Raw genomic sequence first — 15,230 nt, 5'->3', positions numbered from 1 at the left:
TCACACAGCAAGTCACGTGGCTGCCTTGTCCTTCGCACAGTCCCTTGGGGGAGGGGCAGGCCTGAGTCTTCCCCACCCAGCAACAAAGAGGTGGAAGGAGCGAGTCCATCCCCAGGCACAAGCCCTGGGCTTCACTAGACAGGTGGCCAGTCTGATGTTCCCAAGCCCTGGCAAGAGCAGGTACATTCTATTTATAATCCCCACTGCCTGCCAGCCATGACATGGCCCAATGGGAAATGAAGGCTTCCAGGAGCCGGTGCTCTGCAGGTCTTGGTATAAGTTGGGTGACAGAAATTCCCATGTACTTCTCACATGGCCAAGGTGTCATCTTGCAGCCTCAGCAGAATGGGGACTATTTCAAACCCCTTGGCAGTAGAAGTGTAAACCTCCCCCAGGATCCTAGGGAGTGGTTTGTTTCCCAAGCCTGACAGCACTGGCATCAGCCTCAGTCCCTCCTTTTTCCCGTTCCCTCTCCCTCCCTCTGTGAAGGCTTCTATTGGGTGAACTTCCAGTCAGACCCACAGAAGAGACAGGGGCTGCCTGCTGTGTGCGGAGCTAGAGTTTACCCAGCGCCCTCACTCTCTTCAGCCAGGGGGAGCTGGAGGGCTCTGCCTCACCCTGGAGCAGCTGAGGGCACCCACCTAGATGATGGGAAAGGATGGTCAGCATGTGAGCCCTCTGGGGGTGGAGCAGGCACACACACACACACACACACACCGTGCACACAAACCCATCTGGCTTTCTAAACTATCTTCTCTCTCCTCTTAGACAATGCTGGCTTTGATTTGAGTTCCTGGAAGAAACTGACAGGCTTTGCATAAAAGGCAAATGCCATGGTCCCCAAGTGAACCCACAAAGAGAAAATTGCCACCAGTTTGTGGGAGGATGCATTCTTTTGATCACAAAGGAAGGCCGGGGCCTATGCTTTCTTGCTGCTTCCCCTATAGCTGCTAAGCTGTTGGCATGGGTTCCAGGCCCAATCACTTGTGTGTGTGTGTGTGTGTGTGTGTGTGTGTGTGCGCGCGCGCACATGTGGGCACATGTAGGCACATATGGGTGTGTGATGGGGGAGGGGTGAGTGCACCACAGCACCTGTGAGGAGGTCAGAGGACAGTTTCCTGGAGTCAGCTCTTTCTATCCTTCCTGGGCTCCTGAGAGCTCACTGCTAGTGCAGCCTTTAAAGCAAACACCTTTCCCTGCTGAGCCCTCTTAGCATCTGGGCCTGGCAGCACTTACCATCTGCTGGTAAGTTTGTTTACTGACTTACCTACTGAACTACCAGGCCACAGGCATCCCAGGAGCTGCAAATATGGCCTAAAACATTTGTAAACAACAACATCATAGTGTAATGTCGTAAAGCTGGACACACACCGAGGGCTGGGGAGATAGCTAAGTCTTTAGAGTACTTACCACAGGAGAGTGACCATTTGTGTTCTGTGGTGGTTTGAAGGAAAATGACTCCCATAGGTTCACAGGGAGTGGCATTATTTGGAAGGATTAGGACAAGTGGCCTTGTCAGAGGAGGTGTGGCCTTGATGGGAGGAAGTACGGCAAGAGGGGGGAGGGTGTTCGGGTTTCTAATGCTCAAGCCAACTCCAATGTGTGTCTCTTCCTGCTAATCTAGGTGTAGAACTCTCTGTTACCTCTCCAGCACCACGGCTGCCTGCACACTGCCATGCTTCCAGCCACAGCCATGAACAATGATGGACTAAATCTCTGAACTGTAAACCAGCCTCCAATTAAATGTTTTCCCTTATAAGGGTTGGTCATGGTGTCTCTTCACAGCAATAGAAACCCTAACTAAGACAAGCACCATTCTCTAAATCCACGTAAAAAGCCGGGTATGGTAACATAACCATAATCCCAGAGATTGGGAGGTAGAGACAGGATAGTCTCCTGGTCACACAGCCTACTAGGCAAGCTCCAGGCCAGTTAGTGACCCTGTCTCAAAAACCAAGATGGAATGACACTGAAGACTGACATAGCCTACACAGACAGACAGACATATACACAGACAAAAAAGAAGACATCTCTGAACTCTAGTTCCTTCTAGAATATCAATTCCAGGGCAACCACAACTTTTCTAGTCTTGCTCATCACTCAGTCCCCCTACCCATGACAGTGCCTAGCACGCAGGACATCTGTATGTAGAGAACCTCCACTGGGAAAGTGAGCTTCATTCATTGTTTGGAGACAGCCTCGAAGGGCTTCCCAGCTTCCCTGCACCATGCTGAGGACCTCCTATGCTCAAAGTAGCCCCAGAGAGAGGCTGAGCCTGGTTCAGTGCAGAGGGGACTTTGTGGGGAGAGGATTCTGCTCAGGGGAGGGGAGACAAGGGACAAGGTGATGTACCTCTGGGAGGACACTGGGGGTGGCTAGGGAAAAGACTCCTACAGAGAGGGAGCTATGACGTACAAGGCATGAATTTGCTTCAAAGTCACTTATCTCCAGCAAGGAGGCACTAAGCCCACACATCTACACACTCACAGAGATAACAATTATTAAATGTGCAGTTCTGGACGGGCAGTATTAGCCCCAGGACAATGAAGTTTCCTCCTTCTCAGCAGACTGAGGGACAGGACCTTCAAGACTTCTAGAACATGGAGGCCCAAAGGGAGGCAATACCCCCTCATATCCATCCTCAGTCAGAACAGCAGGAATGACCTGAAGTGACCTTCACCATCAGGGTGGAAGCAATGACCTTGAATAATCCATTGGTGCTGCTTTGGTGGGCACTTTTTGGATACTGAGCTCAGGTAAATATTCTTTCTGGGGCAAATTGAGGACAGCTGTCCACTTACTTTCACTTTCATGTCCCTTCCCAAGGTCCTCCTCCCCTCCCCGCAGCCACTCACAGTGTCCTGCAGCCTGTGTGTGTGTGTGTGTGTGTGTGTGTGTGTGTGTGTGTGTTTGTGTGTGTGTGTGTGCGAGCGCGTGCGTGTGTGCTCTCAGAGGCAGCCAAGAACCAAGTGCTTCTCCTGGGGACCACAAGGGAGGCTCTCACCAGGGACCAATGTCTAGGTGTCCCCGTTTCTACAATGGACATAGAAGACCTTGGCTCAGGTCATCCCACTTCTAAAGACAGCAGCTTCTGGTCAGTCATTGCCTCCTGGGCTGGAGTGTCATCTCCTGAGGCCTCCTCCCAGCCCAGCTTTGACATTCAGAGTGACACTGCCCAGCAAACACAGACACAGTGAACTGAGCAACAGCAAGAGGGAGACACATTCACCCACCACCCCGAAAGACACACACACACACACACACACACACACACACACACGAAAACCAGAGCTAGCAGTGCCTCGAGTACACGCCTGAAATCCAGCACTAAGGAGGCTGAGGCAGCAGAAATGCCAAAAGTTAAGACCAGCCTGGACTGTAAAGCAACTACCAGGCCAGGACTACACAGCCATAGCAAGACTTAAAAAAAAATACGACTACATAAAAATTAAAAATAAAATTGATGCTGAATTTTACAATAAAAAACACCAGGGTTAAAGCTAGTAAGAGGCTCATCTCCACTGTGTTTCACAACACTTGGGAGACACCATTCTCCCAAATGACCACTCCAGAACCCTGTCCCTTCTAGACCCTTCTTCACTTGTCCAGAAGAAACTCAGAAAAAACATAATCCTTCCCAAATGTTTGTCTGTAGGCTGGAACTCTCTGCGGAGCAGCCCCCTGAGTCTGGAGCCGTCCCCTGCTGTGGCAGCTAGGGAGGCTCCTCCACAACACTGTTCCTCCAAGAATGTGAGGCCCAGCAGGACAGAGTTATGAGAGCTCCCACCCCAGGATAAAGAAGCAGGTTAAATTAATCCCGTCAGCAAGCTCCCAGATCAATTGGATGTAATCTCCTGCAGGGCCCTGCAAGGGCATTGTTCCGAAAGGGCTGGGTATTTGCTGAGTAAATGAATAAGTGAGTTACCTCACCTCAGGCCCCTAGACAGTCAGCAGACAGCACTAAAACCTACTCCACACTACTGTGGCTGGACTCAAATTCATGGCAATGTTCTTGTCTCGGGATTACAGGTGTGACCCACATCCAATCCTGGCAAGCAGCAGGGCCACCTCCTGCCTCAGGGCTCCTGAATGACCAGTTTGCCCACATGCCAGAGAGGTCCTGGGCACCCATGGATTGCCCACATGCCAGGGAAGTCCTGGGCACCCATGGACACCGAAGTCCTGTAATTTATTCCCCAAGTTTACAGGACAATGGTGACTCCAGGAAAAGATTCTGAGGACCAGATAGAAACATCTCAGAATGCTATGGATAAGAGGTAAACACATAGTACTGAGAGAAATCTCCACACCAGTACCAAGAGCTGACTAAAGCCAGCTAGGAAACCCCTTTGTTACTTTGTTAACCCGCAGCCACTCACCATCGTGTCCCAGCTCTCTGGAGAGTCCAGGGTTATCATCACCTGAGGTGAGGGCTGCTCCAGGGCATTGGCCCCACCCTTCAGCCACTTGCACACAGGACAGGCCTGGACAAGCACACGCTTGGCATCCCAGCACGGTGTAGGGCTGCCCTGCAAGTGTGTCTCAAAGGAATGTATGGAGCTGACCACAACAGTAGATTGTGCCTTCAGTCCCTCCTGACTTAAGTTCATTCTGAAAGGAAACTTTTTATCTTTGCCTCAAATAGGGAAGCAGGACCAATGGCATATCTATTACACATCCTGAGAAATCAGTGGGCAGGGATAGGAACTCGTTTGGATGCCTCTCTGGATGCACGGACACCTGCTTCTTGACAGAGAGGAGTGATGGAAAGAGGACAAATTAGTGCCACCCTGAAGTGTCCCAGGCTGTCCCAGGCTAAACAGGACTCTCAACTATGCCCACTCATTAGATTGCCTGGGAGTGTTCAAAAGCAACAAAGAAGCAGCCTCACTTCTAGAGATTGCTAATTCTGCTGGGCCCATTAGCAACCCAAGTGACCATGAAAATATCCTATAATCAGAACAGTTAGAAAGACCAGAAAGGGCCAGCGGGGTGGCCCAGCTAGCAGAGGGCTTAGCTAGCAGACACACAGCCCTAGGCTCAATTCCCAGCACGTCCTATACCAGGTGTGGTGGTAGCACATTCTTGTAATCCCAACACTCTGGAGGTGGAAGCAGGGATGGGGGTATTGGAGGAGGGGGTCAGAAGGTCAAGGTCGTCCTTGACTACACACAGGTGCTCTGAGCTCCTGACACCCAGTTTCTGGGTCAGTCCTGCAATGTCCTTGGTTGGGAGCTCTTCCCTACTCTGAGACCTACATTGAGAACCAGGAGAATCAAGGATGGAAGTCAGACAGCAGATCCTACCGTGCTGGGTCCCACACCCAGGTTAACTCCGCAAGAGAAAACGGCAACCGCAATTGGGGTTTGTAGCTTGCATCCTGTCACCCGAGCCGAGGGCAGAGTCACCAGCAGCTGTGCCAGCTCAACTCCACGCAGGTGCCCTGGGTGGAGGAGACAAAACTGCTCGGCTTCCTGCAGCCTCTCCTCCCCACCTGGGAGCACCCAGGAAAAGGGGAGGAGTACCCTGGGAGGATGGATGCTCAGGGATCATGGAAGGCGTGGCCAGCTCCTTGGACAGGTGAGTTAGCCCTGTACAAGAAGGTTATGAGATGGCCAAGATATACTGCCGCTGAGAGAGTATCGGGGTGCCGGCAGGTCTGTCACACCATACCTCAGGCCCAGGAATAGAAAGAGGCCACTAAATAGAAAATGGAACTGACCTTTGCCTAGAGAAATTATGTAAGAAATACTTTGCTCTGTGGGGTGACCGAACACACCCTGACTCCTTGGGGTGCAAGGGTTCACCACACAGACCCACACAGACCCATTAAGATGATAAAAGGGGCCCCTCCCTCCCCCACTCTCCCTAAAAGAGGGAGTTAAGACTCAGTGAGACTGCTCTTGGGTGAGATGAAAAGGCCCCACTTATCAGCTAGATGACTTCTGCAGTAAGGAAGGGGGCCTGCCACCAAGCCTAACCACCTGAGTTCCATTCTCAGGATCCATACGGTAGAAACTCCGGAGTTTCTTCAGCTGTCTCCTGCACATTATGATATATACGCATGAGCGTGTGTGTGTGTGTGTGCACATGTTCTCGCACACGTATGTGGCTTAAAGGCTTTCTGGCCTGCCCAGCCCTGAGCTTCCTCCCTCCAGGTTCTCACCAGCTGGGGGGGCTATGTTTAGAGCACCCTTCTTACCCATCAAACTGTTCCCACGGAGCAGGGACGTGTCCCTGGCATCTTGCTACCCATTCCATCTCAGCCAAGGTCAAGTACATCAATGGAATGCAGTTGTCCAGGGTATGTGGGTTACAGGGCGGAAGAGCCCAGATCCCAGCCACAAACACGTGTCTCTCTGGCTTCCAGACCACAGCCAGCTCCTGCTAGGAGCTTCGTGACTAACCTTGCTGCTTCCTGTGGGTGACAGACACAGGAACTCACAGGGCCTTCCTCGGTCCTCTTTACTGAAGCCAAAACTTTGCCCAGGAGAAGCCAGCCTTGGGCATCTGGGTGGCTTTACCCAGAGAGAAGAAGCAGAAATAAGAGAAGCCACCAGAAAAAAAAAAATTGAATCCATTCCTTATTCCTTAAAATCATTTCAAAGGAAAGTTGGAGTTTGAAGTCCATAAATAGAGACAAGCAAGCAAATTACACAATCAGGCTGGCTGCCTGGTGCTAAGTGAACGACCGGCCGTTTAACCTGGCAAGCTCAAAGGGCTCACGTGCCACCTACAACCTCCAGCCTGTGGTCAGCAAGTCTCAATGACTAACCAACAAGTTGCAAGTGGAGTTCTGGGGAAAAGGAAGGTGGGGCCAGGGAGGGTGCTCCAGGGTAGGGCTCTTGCTCTGGGGGACCTGTGGCATTCCTGGGCCCATGCATGGTCTTGGGGGAAAGGATTTCCTCTGAGGATTGGCTTGGTGTAGGAGAGGCCATGGAGCTCCAAAGGAGCTGCCCGGCTGGAAGGCTGAAGTCTTGGTAGGTTTGCCCTCCACTTTCACAAACTGTGATGCCTGGATCCGGGCACCTCTATTTAACCCCTAACTCCGTTGGCACCCGACGATGACGAGGGCAGGTTATTTAACCCTCTGTCCAGCAGTATTGCATCAGCACACCTCTCTGAAGTGCTGTGGGATGAGGAGAAGCGGTAAAGAACACTGTGTGCAATGCTGGCCCGCAGCAAATGCCCGCGAGAGGCCAGCTGTCATGGCAGACGGGGCTGGAAATCTACGTGACCCAGCCTGTCCATCACTGCAATCCGCAAGCCTAGTCAGTCATTCAGTCTATGGTCAAGGATGCAACCAGACAGACAGAAAACACTTGCATCTGTCCAGAGTGGACTCACTTTTTTCTTCCCTAAATAACACAGCCTAGGAACTATTCACGTGGCATCTCTCTTGGGTTGGGAGTGTAAGTAACCCAGAGAAGGTTTCAAGAGCATGAGAGCCGGTGTGATGGCTCATGCTATAATCCCAGCCCTAGGGAAACTGAGGCAGGAGGATGCCAGTGAGTTCCAGGTCAGCCTGAGCTCTACATTAAGAACTGGGAATAAGTGCTGCTTGCCTGTAATTCTAGCACTTGAAGGCTGAGGCAGGAGAATTTCAAGTTCTAGACAGGTTTGGCTTTTAGATAGAGACCCTGTCTAAGAGCAAACAGAAGCATACTAAAAAGAAAGGGGGTGGGGGGACAGGCTGGAGAGATGGCTCAGCAGTTAAGAGCACTGGCTGCTCTTCCAAAGGACACAGGTTCAATTCCCAGCACCCAAATGGCAGTTCACAACTGTGAACTGTAACTCCAGTTCCAGGGGAGATCTGACACCCTCATACAGACATATATGCTAGGCAAAACCCCAAATGTACATTAAATAAATAATGTACATTTTTATTTTAAAAAGAAAAAGAAAAGGGGGGAAGTTGTGTGTAGTGTATATAAACTACACAAGGACATGTTTTATAGACAGGTCTGTGTGTCATTGATCTGTTATAGTTACTCCTCATTGTCCACATGACTGGATAGAGAGTCACTATGGCAACGAACCTCTGGGTGTGGCTAGAAAGGTGTTCCCAAAAAGGTTTACCTGAGGAGGAAGACCCCTAAGGATGGGCAGCAGCACTCAAGGACTAGGGTTCTGAGCCGAATTAAAAGGGAAAAGGAAGAAGGCAAGCCAAGCATGCCACACCTTCCCTGCCAATAACAGACTGTACCCTCCAACCCCCAGCCAAGATAAACCCTCCCTTCTTTAAGTCGTTCCCACAGGGATTCTGTAACAACTCAACCAGTATCCTGGAACCAGCCCTCTGGAGATGCCAGAGGGAAACTATGTGCGGAGTAGCAAAGCTGGCTGGTGTCTGTCCCTGCCCTGTGTCACTCAAGTTCCTGTAGCAGAGATAGACAATAGACACAGCTGTAGGCCCAGAGCTCCCATTTCAAACAGTGCTCAGTGTTGAGACGACAGAGACCCAGTGATAAGACAGACCCTGCTGGTGAGTGCGGGAAGGCTACTGTGTGGGCAGAGAGCTCTCTCCAGGACCAGAACCAACCTCTGAGATCCAAATGGAAAGGCAGGGGTGGGGGCTCCCAGCAAAGGAGAGGAGTTGGGTGTGCCCCACCAGTGAGGTCAAGACACTGTCAAAGTTCCAGTGCTGACCTTTAGAGCTCCCAGCGCAGACAGCAGACAGACCCAGTGACAAGGGTCCTGAGGGATGAAGACAGGTGTCACGGCTTATCTTGCATCTTCCCTCCAGGGCTCACTGAGGTTCTGAGGAGCCTGCAAACACTAGGGTCTGCCCCTCCCGCTTCATTTCCCAGTCCGGAGCATGTGTTCCCCTAGCATTTGTCAGGTCTGATTTAGGTCATAAGAATAATGGCCTCTCTCTGGGCTGCCAGCGAGCTGGGAAGATGAATGCGCAACAGGCAGGCGGGAAGCCAGACTTGAGTTCTGGAAACCATTGATTAAATACCAATAACAATGTACAAAAGAACAGAAAACAGAAATCAGAATCCGGTGGAATCTTCTAGGCGGCGATGCCTACCACGTGGTGGAGGAATAGCGGGAGAAAGGAGTTGACAGAAGTAATTGCTTGCCTCAGGTGGTCAGAATGAACGTGGGGCTTTAAGGACCCAAAAGCAGCCCTGGGGGCAGGAAGGAGGGCAGAGTCAACACTTAGAGAAAGGGAGAGAAGCCTAAGAAATCTATTCCTTTCTGGATGGGTGGCACACTGCAGAGGCAAACCTCAGGTCCCCAAACACATATTGCTAGGCTTCCAAGTGGGCAAACTCCTCAGAGAGCTAAGTAGAGCCTCCCACCTTAAATGCAGGCGGCTGAGAGTGACGAAGGTCAAATGTTAGCTCCTCCCATCAAGGAGGAGAGAGGCAGACTCAGTGAGTCAGCCTGTGGTATTATTCTAGTAAATGTTTCTTGGGAGGGGTTCGGCCATTTCAGAGCTTACATAAAACCTGAGTCTTAATTGGAGTCCCACCACTCCCAGCGTGGTGCTGATGGCTGGAGCCTAACCCAGTAAACCAACCTGCCCATCTTCATGTGGCCATGACGTCACACCACCATCAACAATGGCGCAGAGTACTAGGCAAGGTGTGTGTGAGAGAGGGCACGGGCTGGGAGTCAATAGATCCATTGCTGTCCCTGAGGACCAGAAGACTTGAGCCAGTCAGGCTGGGAAGCTGGCTTCATTGGTAAATTGCTTGCTTTGCTGGCATGATGACCTGAATTTGATCCCTGAAACCCACATTTTCCAAGAGATGTTTGGTGGCACACATTTGTTAACCCCAGTGCTGGGTGAGCAGCAGTCAGGAAGAACCCTGAGGGGAGGCAGAGACAGAGGAATGCTCGGGCTTCTTGGCCAGCTAGGCCAACTTCAAGGTCAGTGAAATGCCCTGTCTAAAAACCAAGGTGGCCAGCTCCTAAGGAACAACTTCCCAGGTTGATGTCTGGCCCCTACATTCCAAACATATTCTCTCTCTCTCTCTCTCTCTCTCTCTCTCTCTCTCTCTCTTTCACACACACACACACACACACACACACACACAAACACGACAACTTTATCTGCTTGTGAAGACTCATTTTCCCTGTATGTAAAATTACAGGCTCAGACAAGGCTATCTAGAACTCTGGGATTCTCTTGTTCTCCACTGCAACTATGACTTCTAAGCACAAGTTGAATACTCCCAATCTCCAAAATCCAGAACTCTGCAAGCACCACCATGATGCCACACCTGACCGCCTGTGTTCAAAACACAAGGGCACTAATACCTTATGCGTAAGGTACTTAGGAAACATAAGCACACAGATACTTCTCCAGCGGGCAGGCAGGAAGAACACCTTCCGGTGGGAGCGGAGAAGGTTGCTAGGAATCTGAGGGTACACCAGATACACCGGACAAAACCAGGCAGACCTCGGGCGCACCCTGCCTCTGTCCTGCAGGCAGTGTGTTCTGTGCATGGTGCAGTGTGGCCAGGCAGGAGCTGTCAGCTCAGAGAGTCCTGCAGCATGACAGCTACAAGGACCCCGCCCATCTGTCTTCTACAAGGCCACTTCCCTGTGGCCTGCCAGGCTGGGCTGGCCAGACTTTCTGCTTCTTGGCAGCAAAAACAATGTGTTCACAGCCCAGCACACGAGAAAACAAAACAGCCATCTTTTCAGATCTCACTGCCCTACCCTCACCTGCAGCGGGATTTGGAGGAAATCGCCCATCTCTGTGAACCTGTTTCCCTAGCAACAGCAAACCAGGACTGACCATTCCCAGAGCACTGTGCAGTCTGGGAATGAATTATCAAATAGGAGGAGAAAGAGCAGCTGCCTTAGTGGACTCGGAAACAGGACTCTCAGCCAAGCTCGTGTACCACCTTCGGTGAGGTTTCTGCTCGAGTCACCTTGCACACTGTGGCTCCCCTGACATCTTCAGTCAAATCAATGTCACCTCTGACAGGACACCTGTGCCTCCCTGCCTGCCCTCAGGAGGCAGCTGCAGTCCCAGGGCGACAGGCTAGCGTGACAGGTGGTATCCCCATGAGAGTCACGCACAGGTGTGGCTAGCCATTGTGCACTGTCCTCCTTATGTACATTCATGTCCTATGTTGCCCTTGGCCAGGGCACTTCTCAGGGTTGTTAAACCAGCAAACTGGACCAGGTGACTTGAGGTCCCTCCCAGCTCAAACATATCACGATTCATAATTTGGAAACATAAATCATTAGGCCAGAACTTTAAGACATTCTGTTTTTATTTTGAGATTCCCAGCTGTGCCACTGCCAGGTGTTGCAGGACAAATGGAGAGGGAGACTGTGTCCCCGCAATAAAGGGAACTCATGTGTCACACAAGGGATTGTTTGTTCTTTTAAACCCAGCCAGATGAACATTTGAGTCCAGTGAATAATTTTCTAAAAGACTCGGAACATGCTTACTATCTTTCAGTTTTTTATACTATGTAAGATTTGATGGGACGGAGAGTAAAGCTCCTATTTGTAATGATGGTATATGAAAATACTTTAAAATAGACATGGAGATGACTTGGCTAAAGCACTTGAAGCCAAGCCTGAGAACCCGAGTGCCATCCCCCAGCCCCACATGGTGGAGGGAAAGAACCACGTCCTGAAAGTTGTTCTTTCAAATGTGGGTCACGGCATGCGTGTGCATTTACATACAACAGATGCTGTAATAAACGGTCTATATACTTTTTAAAATATATATACACACAAGGCCTGCACCGGGTTGAAGAAAAAGAACAGAGGAGGGAACAGGCTCATCTCTCACGTTGTCCCTCACACAGCCACAATGGTTTATGTTAACACCGCTTGCCCTTTTTTTCTTTTATACACCTCCTTACACTGATGTGGCAAGGCATGTCTACAACCCCAGCACTGTAGAGCTGCAGCAGGGGGATCAGGAGTTCAAGGCCTACTCTGTCTACATATCAAGACGCTGTCTCAAAATAAACAATGTAGCTCAATTGGCGGGGTACTTGTATGGCATAATTTTAGCAAGGGGAGGTAGAGACAGGAGTTCAAGGTCCTCCTTAGCTGTCTATCTACTCCAGGGTACCCTAGTTTATAAGAGACCCTTGCTCTTTAAAAAAAAAAAGTTTCATGTGTAAATTAGGATGGACACAAATGCTATACAAATTAGAACCTGTACAAACCAAATGACTGAAAAATGACTTCTTTCCTAAGGGCCAACATTCTAGTCCTGCTCCTTGTCACACCATGGTGGCATGTGATTTCCGGTTAAGAAGATGCTAGGAATCTGCAGTTGGACACCAGGCAGAGTGGGATCCCAGCGACACTAGGTCATAAGGGCAATAGAAAAACAAGCAAGAGTATGGGCCTGGACTGCTGCCTCTGGTAGGTTCCCCCAAGCATCGCCCTGACTTATCTTCTCAGCAACCAGAAGTGGGTGGTATCACCTTAGAAATGAAATCAGGGCTCCGGATTTGGAGACCTGTCCCCATCTGATTCCGAGTTGCACAGTCTCAGGAATGGTTACGAAACCCAAAGTTAAGAATCCTGAGGTTGGGAGGTGTCATACCCCTTACAGAAATCTGTTCCTCCTGGGTCCTGTCTTGGCACTAAAACATATTGGGGTAGGGGGTGGTCACAATCCATTTTTTCATTTCTTCCCATCAATGTCTTGATGATGACTGGACCTGCCTGATCTGCAGTTTTTCCAGTGGCTAGCATACAACATCGTCCTTGGACTGTCCAATATAGGATGTGTAAAGTAATGAACAACATTGAGTCAAAGGTCTAGAGTTCAAACACGACCGGCGAGTCAAAGGTCTGGAGTCCAAACCCTGGGACACAGCCAGGGAATAGCACTATCGGTCCCCTATCTGTAGTTGCCAGCAATGGCATCCTTGCCTCTCGCCAGGGATACAGGAAGTAAACAACAGGATACATTAATCCTAAGACTCCACAGCCACACCTGAATGCCCTATAGACTCTCTCTGATCTCCCTCCCCCCCAGAATCAAGGACAAGCTTCCAATAGTGGGAGGATCCCAGGGGAGTGATTCAGACAGATTTGGGGAAATTAAGACAAAGAGGAAAGAGGCATAGCAGAGCCCTCAGGTAGCCTGATCAGCACCCCCAACCTCCCCCCTCCCCCCGCGCACGCGCGCACACACACACACACACACACACCAAACCACAGAATCGCTCACCTTTGATACATCCATCCACACCCCAGGAAACACTGTGAATATCTCTCCTACTGCTCATAATGCCTCATGGATAAAGTTACTGTGGGGATCTGGGGTACCCCCTTTTCTAAAACTGACAAGTGAAATGACCAGCCTAAGGCCGAATACTTAGGTGAGGCCAAAGTGGCCATCTGATTTGGTCACCCCCATCCCTTACAGCAAGATGAACACAGGAGGCCAGAGGCCTCTGGGCTTACAGACTCCAGGGACCTTTGGAGGCAATGGTCCCCCTGCCCAGTCATGCCTTCCAGAGTGGCCATACCAGGATCCCACAACAACCACCGGTCTCTGTATCATTAGGCAAAGGGGCTGTCCAGGCAGGGCGGGGTCCATAGTCACTCCAAAGCATGCAAAACCCCCAAGGAGGGTAAACAGTTGTTCCCATGGAGAAAGAACAACTCTGCCACACCCTGAGATCTTTTCGGGACTGAGGGGGATAAAGATCCTGGGTTCTCATCCCTCCCTCAGTGACTCCAGAAATAAGGCCTCCTAGTACATTCCTACACAGCCACCCCCTGAGGGGCCTCTCTGGCTCCCGGGGAGCAGCTTGGCTCAGCTGTAACTGTCAGCAGGCCAGAGGGAATATGCCAGCCCACGTGTGTTGGAGTGTCGGTCCAGAGCACAGTTCATAGGAAAGCCAGCAAAACAGTCCATTGGCACAGATGCACCTTCCTGCCTCCTAACCTAGCTCCTGACCTCTGTGAGCTGCCGGCTCTCCCTCCCTCTCCCCCCACTCCCCCCAGCAAGAGACAAAACTAAGCCCTTTCATATTGCCAAGTTCCCGTAACGTGGATCCTGGTTGTGCCGCCTTGAGCAGGTCACGCCCCCTTTCTCAACGTGTTTCTTCTTTTCTGGGTAGATGAAAGGGGCTGTCCATTTCGGTTACAGAGCCAATGTGACACACAGTTCCCCGCCAAGAAGACGAGTCGCTTTTTCCCACCCATGAGGTACGACGTGTGCCCTCCGTGGCACTAAAGCCACCCCACAAGCACACTTTGCCTACTCATTATAGAAAGAAGCCATCCTTACAGAGATGAAGCAGGTCTCTAAGACACAGGGAAAGTGTCGCAGAGCCAGAGATTAAATGTTACCACCTTTGGAACAGTTTTGAAGCAGGGGCCAGCCAGGCTGTGTGAGACACCCGGCCTCGGATCGCGCTCCAGATCGACCTCAAATGAAGCCAACATCTAGTTCCCCCTACATCTAGAGATGTAGGAGGGGGATCAGCGAGACTGTGCCGCTCGCCCAGCAGGTAGGTGGCTGATGAAAAGGAAACGAAGCGCACCGGGTGGGACGTCCCTTCCTCTCTGTGCGCTCTCAGGCTCTCCTGGTAGAGCTCGTGGTCCCCAGAATGGGACTTTCCGGGCCCTGGGGATATGAGAGAGCATTAGTAAGTCCTCCGGCCTCTAGAGGCAAAGAGGGAAGACACCTGGCCCCCAGGACGCGCTACCCCAGGCACTGCGGCGTTTTGCCGCCGAGTCTCTAGGGTGCCAGGATTTCACAGCGGGTGAAGCGGTTGCATTTGAACCGAAGCCCCGCCCGCCCGCAGCTGTCACGCTGGCCGCCGCCCCCGCGCTCCTCCCGGGGTCCCCAGACTTCCCGCGGCGCCGATTTCCCGGGACGCGTCAGGACAGGGGTGCGCTGGAGACCCGGACGCGACCCTCCCCGACCCGGCGCGGCCTCCCGCCTCCCTGACCGCACTCACCGTGCCCTGAGCGTGCGGAGCGCGGCGCCGCGGGCTGCTGGGCCGAGTACCTCCTGCGCCCTGCGTCCCGGGCGGCTTCGGGGCGGGGCGGGGCCGGGCCAGGCCGGGGCGGGGCGGGGGACACCGCGACTGCCCCGCCCCCTTAGGGACCCGCCCGGAGCCCCGCCCGGAGCTCCGCCACCCAGCAGAAGGGGAACCAAGGCTGAGGACGAACCTCACCGCTACCAGTCACAAACCTAAAGCACAAGAGGGCGGGAGTACTGTGCCCATGCCTAGAGGGTCTACCATTCCGATCCGGGATTTTCTTCACCT

The 15,230-nt window shown here is 51.8% G+C and overlaps 1 protein-coding gene across 1 annotated transcript in view; it reads right to left on the bottom strand.

The window, feature by feature from the left end:
* The window catches only part of Syne3 (spectrin repeat containing nuclear envelope family member 3), an 80,391-nt gene extending 65,403 nt beyond the window's left edge, over positions 1 to 14,988 (bottom strand). The window contains exon 1 of the mRNA XM_041633270.1: positions 14,919 to 14,988. The gene's annotated coding sequence lies outside the window, so the exon portion shown is untranslated. The remainder of the gene's footprint in view (positions 1 to 14,918) is intronic.
* Positions 14,989 to 15,230: the final 242 nt, after the last annotated feature.

The sequence above is a fragment of the Microtus oregoni genome, unplaced genomic scaffold (genome assembly GCF_018167655.1).
Source record: "Microtus oregoni isolate MIOR12 unplaced genomic scaffold, Mior012 000043F_ref0000047, whole genome shotgun sequence".
In the NCBI taxonomy this organism is placed as follows: Eukaryota; Metazoa; Chordata; class Mammalia; order Rodentia; family Cricetidae; genus Microtus; species Microtus oregoni.
The sequence above is the reverse complement of the archived record's forward strand: the minus strand, read 5'-3'. Positions and strand labels throughout refer to the sequence as shown.